Genomic DNA, 20289 nt, shown 5'->3' with positions numbered 1-20289 from the left:
ACTCTAACCCTAGCTAAGACCAGTTTAGGTCAAAATGACCCCAAACGAGCCAAACTAGGGTGAAAAAACGTCTTTATAAACCTCCAACCTCCAAAAGCACACTTCTAGGGGCAACAAAGGCCATATCTACCTCTTTCCAAACCTCCTTATTACGAAATAATTACACATATGGAAAAGTGCCTCAAAATGACACAAAAGAGTTCCAAACAAAACCAACCACAACAGAAGACAAACCACTCCCACAACAAAACAAACAGCGCACAAAGACCATAACAATCACAGCAAACAATAACAAATCCCAAAATAATTAAATAAGATTGACAAATATAAATTGCACTATCTAACCCTAGTTGCGGCACAAACAAAACGCTGAATAAACGCCATAAACGCAGGCGCGCTCACGACAACGAGGAACTGCAGACATCAAAAACACCACCAACGCTCTGCAACGTCCCGACCCTGCCGCGCAACCTCCAAAAATCCATGGAAACATAAAAAAAAGCAAAATCGAGCTAACCCTAGCAAACCCCCTAACCCTCTAGGGTTAGCCCTAACCATACCCGTTAGCTCCATTTTCGACTCTAACCCTAGCTAAGACCAGTCTAGATCAAAATGACCCCAAACGAGCCAAACTAGGGTGAAAAAACGTCTTTATAAACCTCCAACCTCCAAAAGCACACTTCTAGGGGCAACAAAGGCCATATCTACCTCTTTCCAAACCTCCTTATTACGAAATAATTTCACATATGGAGAAGTGCCTCAAAATGACACAAAAGAGTTAAAAAAAACAACAACCACAACAGAAGACAAACCACTCCCACAACAAAACAAACAGCGCACAAAGACCATAACAATCACAGCAAACAATAACAAATCCCAAAATAATTAAATAAGATTGACAAAAATAAATTGCACCATCTAACCCTAGTTGCGGCACAAACAAAACGCTCAAAAAACGCCATCAACGCAGGCGCGCTCACGACAACGTGGAACTGCAGACATCAAAAACACCACCAACGCTCTGCAACGTCCCGACCCTGCCGCGCGACCTCCAAAAATCCATGGAAACATAAAAAAAAGCAAAATCGAGCTAACCCTAGCTAACCCCCTAACCCTCTAGGGTTAGCCCTAACCATACCCGTTAGCTCCATTTTCGACTCTAACCCTAGCTAAGACCAGTTTAGGTCAAAATGACCCCAAACGAGCCAAACTAGGGTGAAAAAACGTCTTTATAAACCTCCAACCTCCAAAAGCACACTTCTAGGGGCAACAAAGGCCATATCTACCTCTTTCCAAACCTCCTTATTACGAAATAATTTCACATATGGAGAAGTGCCTCAAAATGACACAAAAGAGTTCAAAAAAAAACCCAACCACAACAGAAGACAAACCACTCCCACAACAAAACAAACAGCGCACAAAGACCATAACAATCACAGCAAACAATAACAAATCCCAAAATAATTAAATAAGATTGACAAAATAAATTGCACCATCTAACCCTAGTTGCGGCACAAACAAAACGCTGAAAAAACGCCATCAACTAGGCGCGCTCACGACAACGTGGAACTGCAAACATCAAAAACACCACCAACGCTCTGCAACGTCCCGACCCTGCCGCGCGACCTCCAAAAATCCATGGAAACATAAAAAAAAGCAAAATCGAGCTAACCCTAGCTAACCCCCTAACCCTCTAGGGTTAGCCCTAACCATACCCGTTAGCTCCATTTTCGACTCTAACCCTAGCTAAGACCAGTTTAGGTCAAAATGACCCCAAACGAGCCAAACTAGGGTGAAAAAACGTCTTTTTAAACCTCCAACCTCCAAATGCACACTCCTAGGGGCAACAAAGGCCATATCTACCTCTTTCCAAACCTCCTTATTACAAAATAATTACACATATGGAAAAGTGCCTCAAAATGACACAAAAGAGTTCCAAACAAAACCAACCACAACAGAAGACAAACCACTCCCACAACAAAACAAACAGCGCACAAAGACCGTAACAATCACAGCAAACAATAACAAATCCCAAAATAATTAAATAAGATTGACAAATATAAATTGCACTATCTAACCCTAGTTGTGGCACAAACAAAACGCTGAAAAAACGCCATAAACGCAGGCGCGCTCACGACAACGAGGAACTGCAGACATCAAAAACACCACCAACGCTCTGCAACGTCCCGACCCTGCCGCGCGACCTCCAAAAATCCATGGAAACATAAAAAAAGCAAAATCGAGCTAACCTTAGCTAACCCCCTAACCCTCTAGGGTTAGCCCTAACCATACCCGTTAGCTCCATTTTCGACTCTAACCCTAGCTAAGACCAGTTTAGGTCAAAATGACCCCAAACGAGCCAAACTAGGGTGAAAAAACGTCTTTTTAAACCTCCAACCTCCAAATGCACACTCCTAGGGGCAACAAAGGCCATATCTACCTCTTTCCAAACCTTCTTATTACAAAATAATTACACATATGGAAAAGTGCCTCAAAATGACACAAAAGAGTTCCAAACAAAACCAACCACAACAGAAGACAAACCACTCCCACAACAAAACAAACAGCGCACAAAGACCGTAACAATCACAGCAAACAATAACAAATCCCAAAATAATTAAATAAGATTGACAAATATAAATTGCACTATCTAACCCTAGTTGTGGCACAAACAAAACGCTGAAAAAACGCCATAAACGCAGGCGCGCTCACGACAACGAGGAACTGCAGACATAAAAAACACCACCAACGCTCTGCAACGTCCCGACCCTGCCGCGCGACCTCCAAAAATCCATGGAAACATAAAAAAAAGCAAAATCGAGCTAACCTTAGCTAACCCCCTAACCCTCTAGGGTTAGCCCTAACCATACCCGTTAGCTCCATTTTCGACTCTAACCCTAGCTAAGACCAGTTTAGGTCAAAATGACCCCAAACGAGCCAAACTAGGGTGAAAAAACGTCTTTTTAAACCTCCAACCTCCAAAAGCACACTTCTAGGGGCAACAAAGGCCATATCTACTCTTTCCAAACCTCCTTATTACGAAATAATTACACATATGGAAAAGTGCCTCAAAATGACACAAAAGAGTTCCAAACAAAACCAACCACAACAGAACACAAACCACTCCCACAACAAAACAAACAGCGCACAAAGACCATAACAATCACAGCAAACAATAACAAATCCCAAAATAATGAAATAAGATTGACAAAAATAAATTGCACCATCTAACCCTAGTTGCGGCACAAACAAAACGCTCAAAAAACGCCATCAACGCAGGCGCGCTCACGACAACGTGGAACTGCAGACATAAAAAACACCACCAACGCTCTGCAACGTCCCGACCCTGCCGCGCGACCTCCAAAAATCCATGGAAACATAAAAAAAAAGCAAAATCGAGCTAACCCTAGCTAGCCCCCTAACCCTCTAGGGTTAGCCCTAACCATACCCGTTAGCTCCATTTTCGACTCTAACCCTAGCTAAGATCAGTTTAGGTCAAAATGACCCCAAACGAGCCAAACTAGGGTGAAAAAACGTCTTTTTAAACCTCCAACCTCCAAATGCACACTCCTAGGGGCAACAAAGGCCATATCTACCTCTTTCCAAACCTTCTTATTACAAAATAATTACACATATGGAAAAGTGCCTCAAAATGACACAAAAGAGTTCCAAACAAAACCAACCACAACAGAAGACAAACCACTCCCACAACAAAACAAACAGCGCACAAAGACCGTAACAATCACAGCAAACAATAACAAATCCCAAAATAATTAAATAAGATTGACAAATATAAATTGCACTATCTAACCCTAGTTGTGGCACAAACAAAACGCTGAAAAAACGCCATAAACGCAGGCGCGCTCACGACAACGAGGAACTGCAGACATCAAAAACACCACCAACGCTCTGCAACGTCCCGACCCTGCCGCGCGACCTCCAAAAATCCATGGAAACATAAAAAAAAGCAAAATCGAGCTAACCTTAGCTAACCCCCTAACCCTCTAGGGTTAGCCCTAACCATACCCGTTAGCTCCATTTTCGACTCTAACCCTAGCTAAGATCAGTTTAGGTCAAAATGACCCCAAACGAGCCAAACTAGGGTGAAAAAACGTCTTTTTAAACCTCCAACCTCCAAAAGCACACTTCTAGGGGCAACAAAGGCCATATCTACTCTTTCCAAACCTCCTTATTACGAAATAATTACACATATGGAAAAGTGCCTCAAAATGACACAAAAGAGTTCCAAACAAAACCAACCACAACAGAACACAAACCACTCCCACAACAAAACAAACAGCGCACAAAGACCATAACAATCACAGCAAACAATAACAAATCCCAAAATAATTAAATAAGATTGACAAAAATAAATTGCACCATCTAACCCTAGTTGCGGCACAAACAAAACGCTCAAAAAACGCCATCAACGCAGGCGCGCTCACGACAACGTGGAACTGCAGACATCAAAAACACCACCAACGCTCTGCAACGTCCCGACCCTGCCGCGCGACCTCCAAAAATCCATGGAAACATAAAAAAAAGCAAAATCGAGCTAACCCTAGCTAGCCCCCTAACCCTCTAGGGTTAGCCCTAACCATACCCGTTAGCTCCATTTTCGACTCTAACCCTAGCTAAGACCAGTTTAGGTCAAAATGACCCCAAACGAGCCAAACTAGGGAGAAAAAACGTCTTTTTAAACCTCCAACCTCCAAATGCACACTCCTAGGGGCAACAAAGGCCATATCTACCTCTTTCCAAACCTCCTTATTACAAAATAATTACACATATGGAAAAGTGCCTCAAAATGACACAAAAGAGTTCCAAACAAAACCAACCACAACAGAAGACAAACCACTCCCACAACAAAACAAACAGCGCACAAAGACCGTAACAATCACAGCAAACAATAACAAATCCCAAACTAATTAAATAAGATTGACAAATATAAATTGCACTATCTAACCCTAGTTGTGGCACAAACAAAACGCTGAAAAAACGCCATAAACGCAGGCGCGCTCACGACAACGAGGAACTGCAGACATCAAAAACACCACCAACGCTCTGCAACGTCCCGACCCTGCCGCGCGACCTCCAAAAATCCATGGAAACATAAAAAAAAGCAAAATCGAGCTAACCTTAGCTAACCCCCTAACCCTCTAGGGTTAGCCCTAACCATACCCGTTAGCTCCATTTTCGACTCTAACCCTAGCTAAGACCAGTTTAGGTCAAAATGACCCCAAACGAGCCAAACTAGGGTGAAAAAACGTCTTTTTAAACCTCCAACCTCCAAATGCACACTCCTAGGGGCAACAAAGGCCATATCTACTTCTTTCCAAACCTTCTTATTACAAAATAATTACACATATGGAAAAGTGCCTCAAAATGACACAAAAGAGTTCCAAACAAAACCAACCACAACAGAACACAAACCACTCCCACAACAAAACAAACAGCGCACAAAGACCGTAACAATCACAGCAAACAATAACAAATCCCAAAATAATTAAATAAGATTGACAAATATAAATTGCACTATCTAACCCTAGTTGTGGCACAAACAAAACGCTGAAAAAACGCCATAAACGCAGGCGCGCTCACGACAACGAGGAACTGCAGACATAAAAAACACCACCAACGCTCTGCAACGTCCCGACCCTGCCGCGCGACCTCCAAAAATCCATGGAAACATAAAAAAAAGCAAAATCGAGCTAACCTTAGCTAACCCCCTAACCCTCTAGGGTTAGCCCTAACCATACCCGTTAGCTCCATTTTCGACTCTAACCCTAGCTAAGACCAGTTTAGGTCAAAATGACCCCAAACGAGCCAAACTAGGGTGAAAAAACGTCTTTTTAAACCTCCAACCTCCAAAAGCACACTTCTAGGGGCAACAAAGGCCATATCTACTCTTTCCAAACCTCCTTATTACGAAATAATTACACATATGGAAAAGTGCCTCAAAATGACACAAAAGAGTTCCAAACAAAACCAACCACAACAGAACACAAACCACTCCCACAACAAAACAAACAGCGCACAAAGACCATAACAATCACAGCAAACAATAACAAATCCCAAAATAATTAAATAAGATTGACAAAAATAAATTGCACCATCTAACCCTAGTTGCGGCACAAACAAAACGCTCAAAAAACGCCATCAACGCAGGCGCGCTCACGACAACGTGGAACTGCAGACATCAAAAACACCACCAACGCTCTGCAACGTCCCGACCCTGCCGCGCGACCTCCAAAAATCCATGGAAACATAAAAAAAAGCAAAATCGAGCTAACCCTAGCTAGCCCCCTAACCCTCTAGGGTTAGCCCTAACCATACCCGTTAGCTCCATTTTCGACTCTAACCCTAGCTAAGATCAGTTTAGGTCAAAATGACCCCAAACGAGCCAAACTAGGGTGAAAAAACGTCTTTTTAAACCTCCAACCTCCAAATGCACACTCCTAGGGGCAACAAAGGCCATATCTACCTCTTTCCAAACCTTCTTATTACAAAATAATTACACATATGGAAAAGTGCCTCAAAATGACACAAAAGAGTTCCAAACAAAACCAACCACAACAGAAGACAAACCACTCCCACAACAAAACAAACAGCGCACAAAGACCGTAACAATCACAGCAAACAATAACAAATCCCAAAATAATTAAATAAGATTGACAAATATAAATTGCACTATCTAACCCTAGTTGTGGCACAAACAAAACGCTGAAAAAACGCCATAAACGCAGGCGCGCTCACGACAACGAGGAACTGCAGACATCAAAAACACCACCAACGCTCTGCAACGTCCCGACCCTGCCGCGCGACCTCCAAAAATCCATGGAAACATAAAAAAAAGCAAAATCGAGCTAACCTTAGCTAACCCCCTAACCCTCTAGGGTTAGCCCTAACCATACCCGTTAGCTCCATTTTCGACTCTAACCCTAGCTAAGATCAGTTTAGGTCAAAATGACCCCAAACGAGCCAAACTAGGGTGAAAAAACGTCTTTTTAAACCTCCAACCTCCAAAAGCACACTTCTAGGGGCAACAAAGGCCATATCTACTCTTTCCAAACCTCCTTATTACGAAATAATTACACATATGGAAAAGTGCCTCAAAATGACACAAAAGAGTTCCAAACAAAACCAACCACAACAGAACACAAACCACTCCCACAACAAAACAAACAGCGCACAAAGACCATAACAATCACAGCAAACAATAACAAATCCCAAAATAATTAAATAAGATTGACAAAAATAAATTGCACCATCTAACCCTAGTTGCGGCACAAACAAAACGCTCAAAAAACGCCATCAACGCAGGCGCGCTCACGACAACGTGGAACTGCAGACATCAAAAACACCACCAACGCTCTGCAACGTCCCGACCCTGCCGCGCGACCTCCAAAAATCCATGGAAACATAAAAAAAAGCAAAATCGAGCTAACCCTAGCTAGCCCCCTAACCCTCTAGGGTTAGCCCTAACCATACCCGTTAGCTCCATTTTCGACTCTAACCCTAGCTAAGACCAGTTTAGGTCAAAATGACCCCAAACGAGCCAAACTAGGGAGAAAAAACGTCTTTTTAAACCTCCAACCTCCAAATGCACACTCCTAGGGGCAACAAAGGCCATATCTACCTCTTTCCAAACCTCCTTATTACAAAATAATTACACATATGGAAAAGTGCCTCAAAATGACACAAAAGAGTTCCAAACAAAACCAACCACAACAGAGGACAAACCACTCCCACAACAAAACAAACAGCGCACAAAGACCGTAACAATCACAGCAAACAATAACAAATCCCAAACTAATTAAATAAGATTGACAAATATAAATTGCACTATCTAACCCTAGTTGTGGCACAAACAAAACGCTGAAAAAACGCCATAAACGCAGGCGCGCTCACGACAACGAGGAACTGCAGACATCAAAAACACCACCAACGCTCTGCAACGTCCCGACCCTGCCGCGCGACCTCCAAAAATCCATGGAAACATAAAAAAAAGCAAAATCGAGCTAACCTTAGCTAACCCCCTAACCCTCTAGGGTTAGCCCTAACCATACCCGTTAGCTCCATTTTCGACTCTAACCCTAGCTAAGACCAGTTTAGGTCAAAATGACCCCAAACGAGCCAAACTAGGGTGAAAAAACGTCTTTTTAAACCTCCAACCTCCAAATGCACACTCCTAGGGGCAACAAAGGCCATATCTACTTCTTTCCAAACCTTCTTATTACAAAATAATTACACATATGGAAAAGTGCCTCAAAATGACACAAAAGAGTTCCAAACAAAACCAACCACAACAGAACACAAACCACTCCCACAACAAAACAAACAGCGCACAAAGACCGTAACAATCACAGCAAACAATAACAAATCCCAAAATAATTAAATAAGATTGACAAATATAAATTGCACTATCTAACCCTAGTTGTGGCACAAACAAAACGCTGAAAAAACGCCATAAACGCAGGCGCGCTCACGACAACGAGGAACTGCAGACATAAAAAACACCACCAACGCTCTGCAACGTCCCGACCCTGCCGCGCGACCTCCAAAAATCCATGGAAACATAAAAAAAAGCAAAATCGAGCTAACCTTAGCTAACCCCCTAACCCTCTAGGGTTAGCCCTAACCATACCCGTTAGCTCCATTTTCGACTCTAACCCTAGCTAAGACCAGTTTAGGTCAAAATGACCCCAAACGAGCCAAACTAGGGTGAAAAAACGTCTTTTTAAACCTCCAACCTCCAAAAGCACACTTCTAGGGGCAACAAAGGCCATATCTACTCTTTCCAAACCTCCTTATTACGAAATAATTACACATATGGAAAAGTGCCTCAAAATGACACAAAAGAGTTCCAAACAAAACCAACCACAACAGAACACAAACCACTCCCACAACAAAACAAACAGCGCACAAAGACCATAACAATCACAGCAAACAATAACAAATCCCAAAATAATTAAATAAGATTGACAAAAATAAATTGCACCATCTAACCCTAGTTGCGGCACAAACAAAACGCTCAAAAAACGCCATCAACGCAGGCGCGCTCACGACAACGTGGAACTGCAGACATCAAAAACACCACCAACGCTCTGCAACGTCCCGACCCTGCCGCGCGACCTCCAAAAATCCATGGAAACATAAAAAAAAGCAAAATCGAGCTAACCCTAGCTAGCCCCCTAACCCTCTAGGGTTAGCCCTAACCATACCCGTTAGCTCCATTTTCGACTCTAACCCTAGCTAAGATCAGTTTAGGTCAAAATGACCCCAAACGAGCCAAACTAGGGTGAAAAAACGTCTTTTTAAACCTCCAACCTCCAAATGCACACTCCTAGGGGCAACAAAGGCCATATCTACCTCTTTCCAAACCTTCTTATTACAAAATAATTACACATATGGAAAAGTGCCTCAAAATGACACAAAAGAGTTCCAAACAAAACCAACCACAACAGAAGACAAACCACTCCCACAACAAAACAAACAGCGCACAAAGACCGTAACAATCACAGCAAACAATAACAAATCCCAAAATAATTAAATAAGATTGACAAATATAAATTGCACTATCTAACCCTAGTTGTGGCACAAACAAAACGCTGAAAAAACGCCATAAACGCAGGCGCGCTCACGACAACGAGGAACTGCAGACATCAAAAACACCACCAACGCTCTGCAACGTCCCGACCCTGCCGCGCGACCTCCAAAAATCCATGGAAACATAAAAAAAAGCAAAATCGAGCTAACCTTAGCTAACCCCCTAACCCTCTAGGGTTAGCCCTAACCATACCCGTTAGCTCCATTTTCGACTCTAACCCTAGCTAAGATCAGTTTAGGTCAAAATGACCCCAAACGAGCCAAACTAGGGTGAAAAAACGTCTTTTTAAACCTCCAACCTCCAAAAGCACACTTCTAGGGGCAACAAAGGCCATATCTACTCTTTCCAAACCTCCTTATTACGAAATAATTACACATATGGAAAAGTGCCTCAAAATGACACAAAAGAGTTCCAAACAAAACCAACCACAACAGAACACAAACCACTCCCACAACAAAACAAACAGCGCACAAAGACCATAACAATCACAGCAAACAATAACAAATCCCAAAATAATTAAATAAGATTGACAAAAATAAATTGCACCATCTAACCCTAGTTGCGGCACAAACAAAACGCTCAAAAAACGCCATCAACGCAGGCGCGCTCACGACAACGTGGAACTGCAGACATCAAAAACACCACCAACGCTCTGCAACGTCCCGACCCTGCCGCGCGACCTCCAAAAATCCATGGAAACATAAAAAAAAGCAAAATCGAGCTAACCCTAGCTAGCCCCCTAACCCTCTAGGGTTAGCCCTAACCATACCCGTTAGCTCCATTTTCGACTCTAACCCTAGCTAAGACCAGTTTAGGTCAAAATGACCCCAAACGAGCCAAACTAGGGAGAAAAAACGTCTTTTTAAACCTCCAACCTCCAAATGCACACTCCTAGGGGCAACAAAGGCCATATCTACCTCTTTCCAAACCTCCTTATTACAAAATAATTACACATATGGAAAAGTGCCTCAAAATGACACAAAAGAGTTCCAAACAAAACCAACCACAACAGAAGACAAACCACTCCCACAACAAAACAAACAGCGCACAAAGACCGTAACAATCACAGCAAACAATAACAAATCCCAAACTAATTAAATAAGATTGACAAATATAAATTGCACTATCTAACCCTAGTTGTGGCACAAACAAAACGCTGAAAAAACGCCATAAACGCAGGCGCGCTCACGACAACGAGGAACTGCAGACATAAAAAACACCACCAACGCTCTGCAACGTCCCGACCCTGCCGCGCGACCTCCAAAAATCCATGGAAACATAAAAAAAAGCAAAATCGAGCTAACCTTAGCTAACCCCCTAACCCTCTAGGGTTAGCCCTAACCATACCCGTTAGCTCCATTTTCGACTCTAACCCTAGCTAAGACCAGTTTAGGTCAAAATGACCCCAAACGAGCCAAACTAGGGTGAAAAAACGTCTTTTTAAACCTCCAACCTCCAAATGCACACTCCTAGGGGCAACAAAGGCCATATCTACCTCTTTCCAAACCGTCTTATTACGAAATAATTACATATATGGAAAAGTGCCTCAAAATGACACAAAAGAGTTCCAAACAAAACCAACCACAACAGAAGACAAACCACTCCCACAACAAAACAAACAGCGCACAAAGACCATAACAATCACAGCAAACAATAACAAATCCCAAAATAATTAAATAAGATTGACAAAAATAAATTGCACCATCTAACCCTAGTTGCGGCACAAACAAAACGCTGAAAAAACGCCATCAACGCAGGCGCGCTCACGACAACGTGGAACTGCAGACATCAAAAACACCACCAACGCTCTGCAACGTCCCGACCCTGCCGCGCGACCTCCAAAAATCCATGGAAACATAAAAAAAAGCAAAATCGAGCTAACCCTAGCTAACCCCCTAACCCTCTAGGGTTAGCCCTAACCATACCCGTTAGCTCCATTTTCGACTCTAACCCTAGCTAAGACCAGTTTAGGTCAAAATGACCCCAAACGAGCCAAACTAGGGTGAAAAAACGTCTTTATAAACCTCCAACCTCCAAAAGCACACTTCTAGGGGCAACAAAGGCCATATCTACCTCTTTCCAAACCTCCTTATTACGAAATAATTACACATATGGAAAAGTGCCTCAAAATGACACAAAAGAGTTCCAAACAAAACCAACCACAACAGAAGACAAACCACTCCCACAACAAAACAAACAGCGCACAAAGACCATAACAATCACAGCAAACAATAACAAATCCCAAAATAATTAAATAAGATTGACAAATATAAATTGCACTATCTAACCCTAGTTGCGGCACAAACAAAACGCTGAATAAACGCCATAAACGCAGGCGCGCTCACGACAACGAGGAACTGCAGACATCAAAAACACCACCAACGCTCTGCAACGTCCCGACCCTGCCGCGCAACCTCCAAAAATCCATGGAAACATAAAAAAAAGCAAAATCGAGCTAACCCTAGCAAACCCCCTAACCCTCTAGGGTTAGCCCTAACCATACCCGTTAGCTCCATTTTCGACTCTAACCCTAGCTAAGACCAGTCTAGATCAAAATGACCCCAAACGAGCCAAACTAGGGTGAAAAAACGTCTTTATAAACCTCCAACCTCCAAAAGCACACTTCTAGGGGCAACAAAGGCCATATCTACCTCTTTCCAAACCTCCTTATTACGAAATAATTTCACATATGGAGAAGTGCCTCAAAATGACACAAAAGAGTTAAAAAAAACAACAACCACAACAGAAGACAAACCACTCCCACAACAAAACAAACAGCGCACAAAGACCATAACAATCACAGCAAACAATAACAAATCCCAAAATAATTAAATAAGATTGACAAAAATAAATTGCACCATCTAACCCTAGTTGCGGCACAAACAAAACGCTCAAAAAACGCCATCAACGCAGGCGCGCTCACGACAACGTGGAACTGCAGACATCAAAAACACCACCAACGCTCTGCAACGTCCCGACCCTGCCGCGCGACCTCCAAAAATCCATGGAAACATAAAAAAAAGCAAAATCGAGCTAACCCTAGCTAACCCCCTAACCCTCTAGGGTTAGCCCTAACCATACCCGTTAGCTCCATTTTCGACTCTAACCCTAGCTAAGACCAGTTTAGGTCAAAATGACCCCAAACGACCCAAACTAGGGTGAAAAAACGTCTTTATAAACCTCCAACCTCCAAAAGCACACTTCTAGGGGCAACAAAGGCCATATCTACCTCTTTCCAAACCTCCTTATTACGAAATAATTTCACATATGGAGAAGTGCCTCAAAATGACACAAAAGAGTTCAAAAAAAACCCCAACCACAACAGAAGACAAACCACTCCCACAACAAAACAAACAGCGCACAAAGACCATAACAATCACAGCAAACAATAACAAATCCCAAAATAATTAAATAAGATTGACAAAAATAAATTGCACCATCTAACCCTAGTTGCGGCACAAACAAAACGCTGAAAAAACGCCATCAACTAGGCGCGCTCACGACAACGTGGAACTGCAAACATCAAAAACACCACCAACGCTCTGCAACGTCCCGACCCTGCCGCGCGACCTCCAAAAATCCATGGAAACATAAAAAAAAGCAAAATCGAGCTAACCCTAGCTAACCCCCTAACCCTCTAGGGTTAGCCCTAACCATACCCGTTAGCTCCATTTTCGACTCTAACCCTAGCTAAGACCAGTTTAGGTCAAAATGACCCCAAACGAGCCAAACTAGGGTGAAAAAACGTCTTTTTAAACCTCCAACCTCCAAATGCACACTCCTAGGGGCAACAAAGGCCATATCTACCTCTTTCCAAACCTCCTTATTACAAAATAATTACACATATGGAAAAGTGCCTCAAAATGACACAAAAGAGTTCCAAACAAAACCAACCACAACAGAAGACAAACCACTCCCACAACAAAACAAACAGCGCACAAAGACCGTAACAATCACAGCAAACAATAACAAATCCCAAAATAATTAAATAAGATTGACAAATATAAATTGCACTATCTAACCCTAGTTGTGGCACAAACAAAACGCTGAAAAAACGCCATAAACGCAGGCGCGCTCACGACAACGAGGAACTGCAGACATCAAAAACACCACCAACGCTCTGCAACGTCCCGACCCTGCCGCGCGACCTCCAAAAATCCATGGAAACATAAAAAAAAGCAAAATCGAGCTAACCTTAGCTAACCCCCTAACCCTCTAGGGTTAGCCCTAACCATACCCGTTAGCTCCATTTTCGACTCTAACCCTAGCTAAGACCAGTTTAGGTCAAAATGACCCCAAACGAGCCAAACTAGGGTGAAAAAACGTCTTTTTAAACCTCCAACCTCCAAATGCACACTCCTAGGGGCAACAAAGGCCATATCTACCTCTTTCCAAACCTTCTTATTACAAAATAATTACACATATGGAAAAGTGCCTCAAAATGACACAAAAGAGTTCCAAACAAAACCAACCACAACAGAAGACAAACCACTCCCACAACAAAACAAACAGCGCACAAAGACCGTAACAATCACAGCAAACAATAACAAATCCCAAAATAATTAAATAAGATTGACAAATATAAATTGCACTATCTAACCCTAGTTGTGGCACAAACAAAACGCTGAAAAAACGCCATAAACGCAGGCGCGCTCACGACAACGAGGAACTGCAGACATAAAAAACACCACCAACGCTCTGCAACGTCCCGACCCTGCCGCGCGACCTCCAAAAATCCATGGAAACATAAAAAAAAGCAAAATCGAGCTAACCTTAGCTAACCCCCTAACCCTCTAGGGTTAGCCCTAACCATACCCGTTAGCTCCATTTTCGACTCTAACCCTAGCTAAGACCAGTTTAGGTCAAAATGACCCCAAACGAGCCAAACTAGGGTGAAAAAACGTCTTTTTAAACCTCCAACCTCCAAAAGCACACTTCTAGGGGCAACAAAGGCCATATCTACTCTTTCCAAACCTCCTTATTACGAAATAATTACACATATGGAAAAGTGCCTCAAAATGACACAAAAGAGTTCCAAACAAAACCAACCACAACAGAACACAAACCACTCCCACAACAAAACAAACAGCGCACAAAGACCATAACAATCACAGCAAACAATAACAAATCCCAAAATAATTAAATAAGATTGACAAAAATAAATTGCACCATCTAACCCTAGTTGCGGCACAAACAAAACGCTCAAAAAACGCCATCAACGCAGGCGCGCTCACGACAACGTGGAACTGCAGACATCAAAAACACCACCAACGCTCTGCAACGTCCCGACCCTGCCGCGCGACCTCCAAAAATCCATGGAAACATAAAAAAAAAGCAAAATCGAGCTAACCCTAGCTAGCCCCCTAACCCTCTAGGGTTAGCCCTAACCATACCCGTTAGCTCCATTTTCGACTCTAACCCTAGCTAAGATCAGTTTAGGTCAAAATGACCCCAAACGAGCCAAACTAGGGTGAAAAAACGTCTTTTTAAACCTCCAACCTCCAAATGCACACTCCTAGGGGCAACAAAGGCCATATCTACCTCTTTCCAAACCTTCTTATTACAAAATAATTACACATATGGAAAAGTGCCTCAAAATGACACAAAAGAGTTCCAAACAAAACCAACCACAACAGAAGACAAACCACTCCCACAACAAAACAAACAGCGCACAAAGACCGTAACAATCACAGCAAACAATAACAAATCCCAAAATAATTAAATAAGATTGACAAATATAAATTGCACTATCTAACCCTAGTTGTGGCACAAACAAAACGCTGAAAAAACGCCATAAACGCAGGCGCGCTCACGACAACGAGGAACTGCAGACATCAAAAACACCACCAACGCTCTGCAACGTCCCGACCCTGCCGCGCGACCTCCAAAAATCCATGGAAACATAAAAAAAAGCAAAATCGAGCTAACCTTAGCTAACCCCCTAACCCTCTAGGGTTAGCCCTAACCATACCCGTTAGCTCCATTTTCGACTCTAACCCTAGCTAAGATCAGTTTAGGTCAAAATGACCCCAAACGAGCCAAACTAGGGTGAAAAAACGTCTTTTTAAACCTCCAACCTCCAAAAGCACACTTCTAGGGGCAACAAAGGCCATATCTACTCTTTCCAAACCTCCTTATTACGAAATAATTACACATATGGAAAAGTGCCTCAAAATGACACAAAAGAGTTCCAAACAAAACCAACCACAACAGAACACAAACCACTCCCACAACAAAACAAACAGCGCACAAAGACCATAACAATCACAGCAAACAATAACAAATCCCAAAATAATTAAATAAGATTGACAAAAATAAATTGCACCATCTAACCCTAGTTGCGGCACAAACAAAACGCTCAAAAAACGCCATCAACGCAGGCGCGCTCACGACAACGTGGAACTGCAGACATCAAAAACACCACCAACGCTCTGCAACGTCCCGACCCTGCCGCGCGACCTCCAAAAATCCATGGAAACATAAAAAAAAGCAAAATCGAGCTAACCCTAGCTAGCCCCCTAACCCTCTAGGGTTAGCCCTAACCATACCCGTTAGCTCCATTTTCGACTCTAACCCTAGCTAAGACCAGTTTAGGTCAAAATGACCCCAAACGAGCCAAACTAGGGAGAAAAAACGTCTTTTTAAACCTCCAACCTCCAAATGCACACTCCTAGGGGCAACAAAGGCCATATCTACCTCTTTCCAAACCTCCTTATTACAAAATAATTACACATATGGAAAAGTGCCTCAAAATGACACAAAAGAGTTCCAAACAAAACCAACCACAACAGAAGACAAACCACTCCCACAACAAAACAAACAGCGCACAAAGACCGTAACAATCACAGCAAACAATAACAAATCCCAAACTAATTAAATAAGATTGACAAATATAAATTGCACTATCTAACCCTAGTTGTGGCACAAACAAAACGCTGAAAAAACGCCATAAACGCAGGCGCGCTCACGACAACGAGGAACTGCAGACATCAAAAACACCACCAACGCTCTGCAACGTCCCGACCCTGCCGCGCGACCTCCAAAAATCCATGGAAACATAAAAAAAAGCAAAATCGAGCTAACCTTAGCTAACCCCCTAACCCTCTAGGGTTAGCCCTAACCATACCCGTTAGCTCCATTTTCGACTCTAACCCTAGCTAAGACCAGTTTAGGTCAAAATGACCCCAAACGAGCCAAACTAGGGTGAAAAAACGTCTTTTTAAACCTCCAACCTCCAAATGCACACTCCTAGGGGCAACAAAGGCCATATCTACCTCTTTCCAAACCTTCTTATTACAAAATAATTACACATATGGAAAAGTGCCTCAAAATGACACAAAAGAGTTCCAAACAAAACCAACCACAACAGAACACAAACCACTCCCACAACAAAACAAACAGCGCACAAAGACCGTAACAATCACAGCAAACAATAACAAATCCCAAAATAATTAAATAAGATTGACAAATATAAATTGCACTATCTAACCCTAGTTGTGGCACAAACAAAACGCTGAAAAAACGCCATAAACGCAGGCGCGCTCACGACAACGAGGAACTGCAGACATAAAAAACACCACCAACGCTCTGCAACGTCCCGACCCTGCCGCGCGACCTCCAAAAATCCATGGAAACATAAAAAAAAGCAAAATCGAGCTAACCTTAGCTAACCCCCTAACCCTCTAGGGTTAGCCCTAACCATACCCGTTAGCTCCATTTTCGACTCTAACCCTAGCTAAGACCAGTTTAGGTCAAAATGACCCCAAACGAGCCAAACTAGGGTGAAAAAACGTCTTTTTAAACCTCCAACCTCCAAAAGCACACTTCTAGGGGCAACAAAGGCCATATCTACTCTTTCCAAACCTCCTTATTACGAAATAATTACACATATGGAAAAGTGCCTCAAAATGACACAAAAGAGTTCCAAACAAAACCAACCACAACAGAACACAAACCACTCCCACAACAAAACAAACAGCGCACAAAGACCATAACAATCACAGCAAACAATAACAAATCCCAAAATAATTAAAAAGGATTGACAAAAATAAATTGCACCATCTAACCCTAGTTGCGGCACAAACAAAACGCTCAAAAAACGCCATCAACGCAGGCGCGCTCACGACAACGTGGAACTGCAGACATCAAAAACACCACCAACGCTCTGCAACGTCCCGACCCTGCCGCGCGACCTCCAAAAATCCATGGAAACATAAAAAAAAAGCAAAATCGAGCTAACCCTAGCTAGCCCCCTAACCCTCTAGGGTTAGCCCTAACCATACCCGTTAGCTCCATTTTCGACTCTAACCCTAGCTAAGATCAGTTTAGGTCAAAATGACCCCAAACGAGCCAAACTAGGGTGAAAAAACGTCTTTTTAAACCTCCAACCTCCAAATGCACACTCCTAGGGGCAACAAAGGCCATATCTACCTCTTTCCAAACCTTCTTATTACAAAATAATTACACATATGGAAAAGTGCCTCAAAATGACACAAAAGAGTTCCAAACAAAACCAACCACAACAGAACACAAACCACTCCCACAACAAAACAAACAGCGCACAAAGACCGTAACAATCACAGCAAACAATAACAAATCCCAAAATAATTAAATAAGATTGACAAATATAAATTGCACTATCTAACCCTAGTTGTGGCACAAACAAAACGCTGAAAAAACGCCATAAACGCAGGCGCGCTCACGACAACGAGGAACTGCAGACATCAAAAACACCACCAACGCTCTGCAACGTCCCGACCCTGCCGCGCGACCTCCAAAAATCCATGGAAACATAAAAAAAAGCAAAATCGAGCTAACCTTAGCTAACCCCCTAACCCTCTAGGGTTAGCCCTAACCATACCCGTTAGCTCCATTTTCGACTCTAACCCTAGCTAAGATCAGTTTAGGTCAAAATGACCCCAAACGAGCCAAACTAGGGTGAAAAAACGTCTTTTTAAACCTCCAACCTCCAAAAGCACACTTCTAGGGGCAACAAAGGCCATATCTACTCTTTCCAAACCTCCTTATTACGAAATAATTACACATATGGAAAAGTGCCTCAAAATGACACAAAAGAGTTCCAAACAAAACCAACCACAACAGAACACAAACCACTCCCACAACAAAACAAACAGCGCACAAAGACCATAACAATCACAGCAAACAATAACAAATCCCAAAATAATTAAATAAGATTGACAAAAATAAATTGCACCATCTAACCCTAGTTGCGGCACAAACAAAACGCTCAAAAAACGCCATCAACGCAGGCGCGCTCACGACAACGTGGAACTGCAGACATCAAAAACACCACCAACGCTCTGCAACGTCCCGACCCTGCCGCGCGACCTCCAAAAATCCATGGAAACATAAAAAAAAGCAAAATCGAGCTAACCCTAGCTAGCCCCCTAACCCTCTAGGGTTAGCCCTAACCATACCCGTTAGCTCCATTTTCGACTCTAACCCTAGCTAAGACCAGTTTAGGTCAAAATGACCCCAAACGAGCCAAACTAGGGAGAAAAAACGTCTTTTTAAACCTCCAACCTCCAAATGCACACTCCTAGGGGCAACAAAGGCCATATCTACCTCTTTCCAAACCTCCTTATTACAAAATAATTACACATATGGAAAAGTGCCTCAAAATGACACAAAAGAGTTCCAAACAAAACCAACCACAACAGAAGACAAACCACTCCCACAACAAAACAAACAGCGCACAAAGACCGTAACAATCACAGCAAACAATAACAAATCCCAAACTAATTAAATAAGATTGACAAATATAAATTGCACTATCTAACCCTAGTTGTGGCACAAACAAAACGCTGAAAAAACGCCATAAACGCAGGCGCGCTCACGACAACGAGGAACTGCAGACATCAAAAACACCACCAACGCTCTGCAACGTCCCGACCCTGCCGCGCGACCTCCAAAAATCCATGGAAACATAAAAAAAAGCAAAATCGAGCTAACCTTAGCTAACCCCCTAACCCTCTAGGGTTAGCCCTAACCATACCCGTTAGCTCCATTTTCGACTCTAACCCTAGCTAAGACCAGTTTAGGTCAAAATGACCCCAAACGAGCCAAACTAGGGTGAAAAAACGTCTTTTTAAACCTCCAACCTCCAAATGCACACTCCTAGGGGCAACAAAGGCCATATCTACCTCTTTCCAAACCTTCTTATTACAAAATAATTACACATATGGAAAAGTGCCTCAAAATGACACAAAAGAGTTCCAAACAAAACCAACCACAACAGAACACAAACCACTCCCACAACAAAACAAACAGCGCACAAAGACCGTAACAATCACAGCAAACAATAACAAATCCCAAAATAATTAAATAAGATTGACAAATATAAATTGCACTATCTAACCCTAGTTGTGGCACAAACAAAACGCTGAAAAAACGCCATAAACGCAGGCGCGCTCACGACAACGAGGAACTGCAGACATAAAAAACACCACCAACGCTCTGCAACGTCCCGACCCTGCCGCGCGACCTCCAAAAATCCATGGAAACATAAAAAAAAGCAAAATCGAGCTAACCTTAGCTAACCCCCTAACCCTCTAGGGTTAGCCCTAACCATACCCGTTAGCTCCATTTTCGACTCTAACCCTAGCTAAGACCAGTTTAGGTCAAAATGACCCCAAACGAGCCAAACTAGGGTGAAAAAA

This window comes from Haliotis rufescens, unplaced genomic scaffold, assembly GCF_023055435.1.
Source record: "Haliotis rufescens isolate VD_foot unplaced genomic scaffold, xgHalRufe1.0.p SCAF_25, whole genome shotgun sequence".
NCBI lineage: Eukaryota > Metazoa > Mollusca > Gastropoda > Lepetellida > Haliotidae > Haliotis > Haliotis rufescens.
The sequence above is the reverse complement of the archived record's forward strand: the minus strand, read 5'-3'. Positions refer to the sequence as shown.